This window comes from Ricinus communis, chromosome 6 (assembly GCF_019578655.1).
Source record: "Ricinus communis isolate WT05 ecotype wild-type chromosome 6, ASM1957865v1, whole genome shotgun sequence".
In the NCBI taxonomy this organism is placed as follows: Eukaryota; Viridiplantae; Streptophyta; class Magnoliopsida; order Malpighiales; family Euphorbiaceae; genus Ricinus; species Ricinus communis.
This window is the reverse complement of record NC_063261.1, coordinates 4,335,342-4,347,490: the sequence shown is the minus strand read 5'-3', so window position 1 is coordinate 4,347,490 and position 12,149 is coordinate 4,335,342.

Sequence of the window (12,149 nt, the reverse complement as noted above, 5' to 3'; positions counted from 1 at the left end):
ATATTTGAAAATATGTTGAATTTAGTAGGCCTGGGTTAAAAAAATATTCTGAGTGCAAACAATGGCCCCCTACATACAATTTGGCTGAAAGCCAAATTCGTATGGATAAAAATACTTAAAAATGGCCAAGCTTTATAAATAAATAAATGGCTTTCAATCTCTTACCCTATTTGCTTATTTTCTTGCATTTGATTTGTATTTATAGCCATTTTATATCCTTATTATGTAGTCATAATCTTTACGTTTATGCAACTATTATATTCTGCATAATTTCTAAGCTGCATCAATATAATGCGATAATTCACAACAAGTTGTTAGGTAAGTGGCCAATAAGCCTACCTCTTTTCTTTAATATAAGTGTCCAAATAGGTCGACTTACGATTTTACCATAACTGTTCCCCAATCTCCTTAACTAAGCCATAAACTTATGACTTTCGACTGTGGTGTCAGGCTCAATTTCTACACTAATTCTATTTCACTGACTCCTACAAAGTGGAAAAATACTTCTTCAAATACCATCTATTGATGTATCTTTTATGAGGATCTCCTTGGAGATTGGATAACTAATAGATTCCCCTTTTAAGACATTATAAATCTTAAAGATTCTTTCCAGTTTTTTATATTCTCTATCTCTAGTATCGATCGACAATATTAATTACCATACCAATTTCCCTTTGTTGAAGCACTTTTTTCGGACTTTCTTAATATGCACTTTGCAACACATTTCCTTTGCACAATCATTTTGTTAACATAAGTAATATGAGATTCCTCATTAGATCCAAAAGTGAATTCTTCCAATGGCTCTTGTACCTTAGCCCTTTTATCATCCAATTTTGGTGGTGCGTGATTTAAATCCTCAACCTGGATTTTGTTACCATCATCATGATCTAGCTCTTCCTTGTAGATTACATCTACACCGTTTAATTCTTGAATTTCTTCATCCTCTTTCCAATCGTCTTGCATCCTAGTCTTCAGAATAATGGTTGTAGCTGCTGGAAATTAACCTTTAAAAAGCTTAATCATTAATTTTTTCAATGATCGGTTCCGCCATCAGCTTCTCTTGTAAGGCACGATAGTAGTAGGTGTTAGTAAAGTCTCTCACTTCTTCTTCCAGTATTCTTTTTATAATGCAGTAAGGGACTTAGGTGCACCAAATTTATTTTTTCCAATAAATTGAGTAGGCCCTAGGTTGACATAATAATATCTGGCCTTAACCGAATTAGTGAATGCTTAAAACAGTTTACCATCTGATTACACAACTTCTAATTTATTTCCCTTCTAAAATAATAGGAACTAATACAGAGAAGAAGGTAAAGACCAGTTTGAATGGACCCAATCCCTCCCTAATAAATAACAATAAATAGTAGTTTAGTTTACCATAAAGAATACTACCAAGGAAGTTTTACTTCCAACTATGATCTCAGTCAGCAAAATTCCTAAGGTTTTAGTGGCCTCTCTAGTGAAAGCAAACACTGAAACCTCTGTAGAAATTAGATTCTCAATTGATTTCTTTAAGGTTTGCAACAACCTTAATGGTATAATGTTCACTACGAATCCATAATCCATTAATATCCTTGATGTCGGCCTCGCATTAAGATGAGCCTTAATATACAAAGTCCAAATATGTTTGGTCATTGCCTCAGAAGGTTTCTCAAAAATTACCCTTTGGGGACCCTTAACAGTTGGGCATTGAATTGTAACACCACTGTAATGATTCTTCGATCCTTCACAATCTACTTGATATGCCGCCCAGTCTAATCATCTATCCCTCAAGACTTCTCTATTTCCCATTTTTAGAAGGTGGATGGCAGGATAACTAATGTCGTCACATAACCAAAAGCAATAGACATTTCTTCGACCATGAAGCTTGATGGGTGTCGAATCTACAAAAATAAATTCCTACTCTTTAGATAACAACAACTTGTAAATGGTGACAAGTAGGGTCGAATCCATAGAGATTGGTAAGATTTATTTCTTTAACAAAATTCAAATAAAATTAGGGAGGATTTTAAATTTGGAATCAAAACAAATTAAACTAAAAATCAATTAGAAGCAATAATAAAATTTGAAAAGATAAATCAATATGAGAAAACTCCAACCTAAGATATAATCTTAGTTTTAATTCATTGAATTGATCATTGATGCAAATATAATTTCCAAATCCATTAATAAATTGGTTATAGTTATTGAGAAGCTTTAACAATCTATTTTTTCCTTAATTTTTCATTAATCAATGGAAGCCATTTGATTAATTCTCTTATTAAATAAACAACCTTAGAAAAGCTTATAAGATTTAATTTACCAATAGCAATGCAATTTAGAGAAATCCAATTCTAGTTAACAAATACATAAGATGAATTCATTTAAACTAGATCATGTATCCATATAACATGGGTATGTTATTCTACCACTAATCATTAGAATAATTAAATAATTACGGATTTACTATTCTAATTTGGTGTAGACTATTTTGATAATTGAGTAATATGCCTTTTTACACAATCAACAAATATAGAATTCCTGATAGACATAGAAGATACATGAATATTAATAAATTTGAGAAAATAATGAAGAACAATTAAATCTCACAATTCATATATGAATTCAAACCTTAATTCACATTGAGTTGAAAAGAAAATAGTTTAGCCACACATAATTGTTGTAGAGAAAATAAAACAAAGAAAAAATCTAAAACAATGAATGAAAAATATTCATTTAAGAGTTTTTTTTTCTTCTTAACCCTAAAACTCCTAATATATATATATCTTCTAATTCCCCAAATAGGAAAACTCACCCAATAAGAAATAGTAGAAGTTGTGTCTAAATACGAATCATTCATTCCTAAATAAACCTTAAGTAATAAGGAGTTTTAGTGAATAAACACTCCCAAAAATGAATTAAAAAGCCACATGGCAAATAATATCACTTTAAGCTTCTTTCCACAAAATTCAGATTTCTGGAAAACGCCATGGGCACGCTCTAACTGAAGAGATCTTCTGCCATCTTTTCTCCCTTTTATCCAAAACTTTCCAAAGCATTAATCTTTATGAAAACTCATCAAATATCATCCTTTTAGCTTCATGTTGCATCAAAACGTTCCGTCTAACATTAAAATTAATAATAACATTTAAGATCCACAATTAAGCACAAATACTCAATAACCAAAAAAATATGATAATTAGTATGCATAAAATGCACATATCAAAGCTGCCTTTGATTTATTTCCTTATCTTTACTAGAACTATCAATAGACTCACAGTCACTCCATCATGTCGCTTTAATACATTCCAAGGAAATATCCACATAAGCATATCTAGAATAAAACATTTTGTAATCATACTTCCTAAAGGTTGGCCGAGTAGGTCTTCAATATACTCCCTTCTAAATTTATTACTCTTATACTCAGGTTTTTCCTTTGCATTAGAGACCCTTTTTATGGTAGCTCTTTATTGTTGCAATCTCCTTTACGCTGATGGCATTATCATCGATGATAGGCTGAGTCCTTGTGAGAGACTGAGGAGACTTTCTATGGCGAATGATGTGCGTAAAATACACACATCTAAATGGGGTTTTTCAAGATTGATTTTATGGACATTTGGATGTGAATTGGTCTCAACACTCACCTTATACATATGTTTGTGTGCATTAGGTCCAAAAGAGGTCAAAGGATGAAAAAGGAAAGAATTGGAGCATAATTGGACGTCAAAGCTGCTGAAACGAGCTAAGTACGAGCATGAGGAAGCTGAACATGGCCGTGTTGATCTCAACACTGGCCGTGTTCTCAACACGGTCACAAGCATGGGCCGTGTTACCAACACAGGGACAAACACGGCCGTGTTGGACATCAAAGAAGAAGTAAATTTTAGGGAGCACGACCATAGAGAGTAACACGGCCAGGAACACCATCCCGTGTTGAGAACACGGCCAGGAACACAGCTGTTTTGGAGGCAATAGGGGGTATTAATTAAAACAATAAAAAAAAGAGAAAAAGAGGAGGCTAGGGTTAGAACGTCCCAAAACCCTAATTTTTCTCTCCCTAAGGGTTTTCTGAGCTGAGACTAAGGGAAAAGGAGACTTGGATCAAGGTTTCAATCAGATTTCCTTGAAGGATCGAAGATTAGGCGAGGTTCGTTGATTGATTTTCAAATCGAGCAAGAGGAACAAGAATCGATTCAATTGGAGCAGAAGGATTTGGGGCTGTTTACTCTCATCCAAGGGTGTAATCGGGTTTTCTCTACCTTTGCTTATTGTTGTAATTGAATTCTTGTATATTTTGAGAATGAACATAATTAGCTAGATTGATTTAATCCATTGGGATTTCTTTACTATGTTGGCTTGATATTATATTGTTGGATTGTTCGAATTGGTTTTGTATTCTTCTTATTTTCAGTATTAATAAGATTATGCATTATTCATGAGACGTTGCGAATTGTGATGTTTAGATTGTTTTATGAGATTAAGAAATCCGTTTGGCAATTGGAATTTTGAATAACAAGAACTGGTTAATAATCGCTTAGAGATAAGGATAATTAACTAGCCGGATTAAGAATTAACAAAGCTTAGTAGAGGCGGATTAAAGCTTAATGCTAATTTAAGAATCAATCGTTAGGAAGAGATTCCAACTTTAGGTTATTAGGTTTAGAAATTCGGTTATCGAGAGAGAGAAACTGAATTCGGTTAAGAATTCGTCCACGGGTAGCATAATTAGACTCACCGATCCTTTATCTTTTGTTTGATTGCCAACTAGTTTAGATTCCCTTTGGGTTTGTCTTCTTGTCTTGATTATTTCACTTATCAATTACTCCTGCATCTCCCTTAGAACTTAGCTCGTAGTTAATAGTTAGTTTAGAATTTATTCATCATCCATTTTAGGTTAATATAACAAAGAACAAAGGAGTAACTCTGGGCTTTCGCTTTCCCGAGGAATACAACCTTGATACTCGCCATTAGTGCTAGACTGCATCGATAGGTACACTGCCTTAGATTGTAGCTAACACGAGTAGCAACCCATCAAGTTTTTGGCGCCGTTGCTGGGGAATTGTTTGAAAACTAGAGTGAAATTTGCTATTTGTTAATTTAGCCATTTTTTTTCTTTTTTTTTCTTTCTTATTATTTTATGATTTTTATTTTTATTTATTTATTTATTTTATTTTATTTGTACATATTTATTTAGTTTAAGTTTATGATTCAGATAGTGAATGATAAGGAGGTTCAATGCTAAACTCAAACTCTTTGTGTGACGCATTGGAAAATGGGATTACGAACCAAGAGAGTGCTAAAAATTGGGATACCCGTGCGTCTTTAGAAGCTCGAGTGGAATCGTTTTGCAGGGCTACCGATCAACTCTCTTCTCCTATCCTTTCATCTCAAGTATTTTGTGAATTTTGTTGTGGTTTACATGTGTGTAATGATTGTCCATTGTATAGTGATGTTGCTCATTGTTCTTATAACTCGTGAATGTGAATTATACGGAAGTTGGCCAAATGACTCATATGGAAGCACCTACAATCAAGAGTGGAGCACTCATTCACCTTTTGGATGGAGCTTAGATGGCCAAGAACCACTAGAATTCAGCAACTACATCAAGAAATTTAATGTTGCACCTTCAACTCAAGATGAAGAGTTAGTGTCGGGAGAGCCGATGATGAGGTTCATAACAAGTCTTGAGGAAAGATTCCAACAAACAGAGAGGATACTTGAAGATCAACAAGCCTCGATTAACAACATAGAGCATCAAGTAGGCTTAATCTTCAAGTTACTAGTAGAAGAGCAATTGAGAACTCCATCAAACGCTGCTGAATCCGAGGAACATTTGAGCGCCATCACTTTGCGTTCAGGTGAGAATTTTTCTGGTTTATCTATTATGTTTGACGATGATGCTTATGTGCAGGACGACTCTTTAAACATGGAGATAGAACCAGAAAAGGAAGAGGTAAACATGATCCCTCTGAAAGACTATCAACAGGAATGTACAGTTGATGATGCTGAGTTGCAGTTAGAGGAATTGTTGGTAGATTTTCCACAAGTCCCTTCGATGATGGAAGATGAGCACGAGTTGTCCAATGAAGAAGTCTTACAGGAGCTCGAGTTTCTCCTAGCAAGTGAACCAAGCCAAGGATCAAGAAAACCATCAACACTCCTGAAGAAATTGCCCAATCACGATCCTTCCAATTGTTGAAACTCTAGCTTTCAAATTGGAAGAGCCCCTAGAGCATCATGACTACGTGCAAATATATGAGGAGCGAGTTTTGCCCATCATAATCGGGCAACTTGCTTGACTCACGGGAAGAGGAAGTTGACGATTATCCCTCTAAGCGGATATTTGAAGCCATTTGCTTGGAAGAAGGATGGATGGTCGCCAATCCCCACCGTTTGCTTTTCACCATGAGCCCAGCTAAGAAGACTCATCACATCAAAAAGAAGCACTTTTGGGAGGCACCCCAAATTTTATTTTTCAATTTGAATACTTTACCCTTGCATTGTGAACTTAGTTGATTAGGTTTTATAGTTGGTTTTTGTTAAGTTTTATTTATGTTGAGTGTATGAGTTGAGGATTTATTGGTTTTGCAGGTGAGAAAGAGTGAGAAAGTGCTGAGAATCGCAACTTTTGCATTATCTGGAGATCAACACGGGCGTGTTCAATACCGTGTTCGTTAACACGGCTCGTGTTCTGATTGAAAAAAAAAACTAAGCTGAACACGTTCACAGAAGTTAACACGGGCATTTATGCCCTGCCGTGTCCACAACACGTTCCCGTGTCAAAGACCGTGTCCATAACACGGGCGTGTTCTGAGAAGTGGTAAGTCAGCACGTTTTTATTCGCTTAACACGGCCCGATATCCATACCGTGTTCATGAACATGGCCCATGTTGTCGAACACGGGCGTGTTCCGCACACTTGCCTATATATATACCAGTTCATTCAAAAAAATTTTGCTCTCCCCCATCCCTTACTCTCTCACATCTTATTTCTCATTTCGAAGGCTTTGGATATTGCATTTGTCAAGTAAGTACCCTCCAACTTCATTTTTCATTATTTTATTTTGATATTAGTTCGAATTTATATTTTCTTTGTGTTGGAATTTTGTGTTTCAATTTTTTTTTTATTTCCTTATTTTATTATTTGGTGTATGCATTTACATTCATATTTGTGCTTAATTTTCTTTTATTTTCTTTAATATAGTTTATATACTTAACTTGCTTATATTTTCCGTTTTTCTTTTCTACCATTATTTATGATTGTGATTAATTCCTTATTTTTCTCTTTATTATTATTGTCGGTCGCTAAACAACAGCTCGCCATGTATAAATCACCGTTGTGTCTGCTTTTACATTAGCATGTTGGTTTGCCTTGTGATGGATTATGGCGAAGTAAACTCCATATGGATGAATTGCAAATTTAATTGGTTAGCATCGGTTGGCAGTGTTGTGGATTAAATTTTCTTTGCAGGACATTGAGCAGTTTGATTTTATCAAGTTAAATCATTTGGTTTATCCATTTTATGCCGTTATACGCCGAATTTTGTTGATCCTTAGTACTAAAAGTTTCCTTTTCGGTGTACCATGTCCACCGGACGAGGATCGGGAGTTTACAAGAGGAGGCGACCGATGGTTTCTCTTCCTCTCTATCATCAGGCCGCACCGACTAGTTCGGGGCCAAATTAGACCACCGCAGCCATCGATTCCTACTTTTCCAAGGGCGGCCCACCTTTGAGCGAGAGATCTCAATCGATGAGGCACAAAGATTTGGGAAAGGGCGATAGGATAGATCGGCCAAGATCGAGACCGTCGGACTTGCAGTGCAGTCCACCGATATCTTGAGACACCCCCATTTCAACATTTCTTTGACATTGTTGAACCAACATATAGGGAGTTGACCGTGGAGTTTGCCAAGACTTTCTTTCTCGCAAAGCCGCCATGGACTTCCAACAACCGGATGCGATCGGGCCTGCACTAGCAAGGCGGACTTTCACGATGAGTGTACATTGGGGTACACTTAGGCTTGTGGACCGAGGAGGATGCAACCGGAGAGGTTTATAGTCGTATACACACGGTGTGTCATATCCGCAGATGTGGGCTGAGATTTGATGACACCGAGGGTTACACCCAAGGCGCCTAACTTGCCTCGAGGGATCATGCAGTACTAGCATGCATTCGGCTAGGACCATCGGCAGGGGAGATAGTGGTGGTGTAGTTACCCACCTGCACTGTTTATACTTTACAAGATGACCACCGCCGACATGGGGTACTTATTGGCCGGACAGACTGCCTTCCGCAACAACTCAAAGAAGGTATTTTTCCTGTTTGGGACTTACATTACTCGACCGGCTAGGAGCTTAGGAGTTTTGGAGGAAGCGATACCACATTTGAGCCGGGGGTGATGAAAACGCTGGGACTTCCCCGGATGTTTAGTATGGGGATGGTGACTCGTGTGGTCCGCTAGGACCGAGTATAGACCGAGGAATGCTCTCTTGGCAAAGACTCGGAGAGGAGCCGACCGCCCCACGAGCCCATGGTACAGGATGTCCCACCTTCTTCCCGATATTCCGAAGTCTTCCTCCGCACTGCCTACTTCAGCCTCCTTCCGGGTCTTCAAATTGCTTTAGAAGTCTCCCAATTGAGTTTAGAGCTGCGGCTTAGAGTGCAGAGGTTGGCGGATGAGCGGCAGCGATTTCATTCGATAAGAGGCTTTTCAACAGGACCTTTTACAACACAGTCGAGTTTCAAAGCCGGGATGATGGCTCAGTTTGAGAGGCGAGGGCTATGCTTCAAGCCCTGATTGAAAGCAGGGAGGTAGGTTAGAGGCCTCTATGGCCAATGACATGTTCGATGATATTTTTGCTACAGACTTTGCACCGTCCACAGAGCTTGCCCCAGAGCGAGCCATTTTGACATCCCTCTAGCGGATGATCTAGCTCGGCCCTCCCTCTCCGACCGAGCACCTTTCAACACAGCAGCCTGACGAGCCTCCTATTGACGCTGCTCCTGCTGATCCACCAGCTCCTGCATGTGACACTACTTCCAATCCTCAAAGAGCAACCACTCCTCCACCATGACCAACCACGATATGCTGATGCACCTCTTTTCACTCCGGAGCCATAATCAGGGCAGTATTAGTTTCTTTTTCCTTTTTCATTTCATATATTTTATACACTGAGGACAGTGTGTCCTTCAAGTGTGGGGTGGGTGATATTTATCCCATCTTAGTTATTTATTTATTCTTTGTGCAATATTTTGTAAAATTTTGAAAAATGTTCACCTTGTTTCGATGATCTTACTGTTGACTTGCTTTTGAAATCCTGTTTATGTCCATGTGATCGGGTAAAACCGATAGTGTTGAGTCTTGCGGAAGAATGTAAGATAATTAGTTTGAGTTTTGCACTAAGTTGCTTTGGTTTATTTAATTCTGTTTTGATGATTTTTATTTGGAACCTACTCAAAAAGCACACTTGTCAGAAATTGAGCCTAAATTGTAAGCATACACGTTATATGCTTTTATTTATTTCTTGTTGAGAGTGCCAATTCATCGCTTTTACTTTTAGAACTTGCTCGGTAATGCTTATGAGGGCCACAAGGAGAGTTTAACACTTTGGTATGATAGAGGCACTTAGGTTTTTCATTCTAGCCAAATAGCCTTCATTCGTTTATTGATTCTGTAGATAATCCTTTCTTTCACTATTTTTTTATCATAATATATTACCACTTAGTTTTATTCTGCTTTGGGTTATGATTTTGCACATGAGTTGTTTTTATTGGGAACTTTTATCTTGGGAATAGCTTTAGAATCTTGTAGCAGCTTACTTCAATCCAAAAAGAAATTCACTCTATTATGTAAATGTTTTCCCTTATGCATTATTCAAAAAAAAAAAAAGAATAAGAGGGAAAGGTGATGAAAAGAAAGAAAGTGAGCTAAACATTTTGACTTGATTCCTATTTCCCACCTTGGACTACTATCCATCGTTTACCCCTTGTGATTATTGTGACTTGTGTGCATGTCATGTATGTCATTGCAGAACACCATAGGTTCAACTCTGACCAAATTTACCTACCCTTACCTAATCCCCATTACAACCTTTATAAAGACCTCTTGACATGGTTGTTGACTCTCCATAAGTGGTAGGAGTAGGATTTAAGAGCAAGCATATAGTAAGTAAGGCAGTAGTTGATGCATTGAGCGATTAAACACTACCCTTTAAACACTTTGAGTGATTTAGAGTGAATCTGGTGAGGAGATGGTTCCGAATAATTTTCTTGAGATGATTGTGTGAATTATTGGCATCTTGGTTGTGATACTTGAATTGATTGCTTCTTTTCTTTTGTTTGACTTACGCTTGTTAAGGATATGTGTAGGAGCTCTCTAGCTTGTCCTCGGTTTAAGTATTGTTCCTTAGTGGTTTATTTTCCTTATTTTACTTTTGATTGCTTCGAGGACAAGCAATGAGCTAAGTATGGGGTTATTTGATGTGCGTAAAATACACACATCTAAATGGGGTTTTTTAAGATTGATTTTATGGACATTTGGATGTGAATTGGTCTCAACACTCACCTTATACATATGTTTGTGTGCATTAGGTCCAAAAGAGGTCAAAGGATGAAAAGGAAAGAATTGGAGCATAATTGGACGTCAAAGCCAAACGAGCTAAGTATGAGCATAAGGAAGCCGAACATGGCCGTGTTGATCTCAACACCGGCCGGTTCTCAACACTACAGCATGGGCCGTGTTACCAACACGGGGACAAACACGGCCGTGTTGGACATCAAAGAAGAAGTAGATTTTAGGGAGCACGACCACAGAGAGTAACACGGCCAGGAACACCATCCCGTGTTGAGAACACAGCCAGGAACACGGCCGTTTTGGAGGCAACAAGGGATATTAATTAAAAGAAGAGAAAAAGAGGAGGCTAGGGTTAGAACGTCCCAAAACCCTAATTTTTCTCTCCCTAAGGGTTTTCTGAGCTGAGACCAAGGGAAAAGGAGACTTGGATCAAGGTTTCAATCGGATTTCCTTGAAGGATCGAATATTAGGCGAGGTTCGTTGATTGATTTTCAAATCGAGCAAGAGGAACAAGAATCGATTCAATTGGAGCAGAAGGATTTGGGGCTGTTTACTCTCATCCAAGGGTGTAATCGGGTTTTCTCTACCTTTGCTTATTGTTGTAATTGAATTCTTGTATATTTTGAGAATGAACATGATTAGCTAGATTGATTTAATCCATTGGGATTTCTTTACTATGTTGGCTTGATATTATATTGTTGGATTGTTCGAATTGGTTTTGTATTCTTCTTGTTTTCAGTATTAATAAGATTATGCATTATTCATGAGACGCTGTGAATTGTGATGTTTAGATTGTTTTATGAGATTGAGAAATCCGTTTGGCAATTGAAATTTTGAATAACAAGAACTGGTTAATAATCGCTTAGAGATAAGGATAATTAACTAGCCGGATTAAGAATTAACAAAGCTTAGTAGAGGCGGATTAAAGCTTAATGCTAATTTAAGAATCAATCGTTAGGAAGAGATTCCAACTTTAGGTTATTAGGTTTAGGAATTCGGTTATCTCGAGAGAGAAACCGAATTCGGTTAAGAATTCATCCACGGGTAGCATAATTAGACTCACCGATCCTTTATCTTTTGTTTGATTGCCAACTAGTTTAGATTCCCTTTGGGTTTGTCTTCTTGTCTTGATTATTTCACTTATCAATTACTCCTGCATCTCCCTTAGAACTTAGCTCGTAGTTAATAGTTAGTTTAGAATTTATTCATCATCCATTTTAGGTTAATATAACAAAGAACAAAGGAGTAACTCTGGGCTTTCGCTTTCCCGAGGAATACGACCTTGATACTCGCCATTAGTGCTAGACTGCATCGATAGGTACACTGCCTTAGATTGTAGCTAACACGAGTAGCAACCTATCAGCGAACAACATACCATTGTGAACTAGGTTCCACATATGGTGGCACCACAAATCTATGTTGCTTCCTTTATGTATTTGCCACTAGTTCTCTAGTAATAAGTTATTTTTTGCTGGATTGCTCCTTATTTATTCTTGTTTTGCCTGAATCAAAACACTTTTTGAAACCCATACCTTGTGATACACTTCTCCAGAGTATACTCCTTTAGCTTTTGAATCCAATGCCCTCTTTTTATT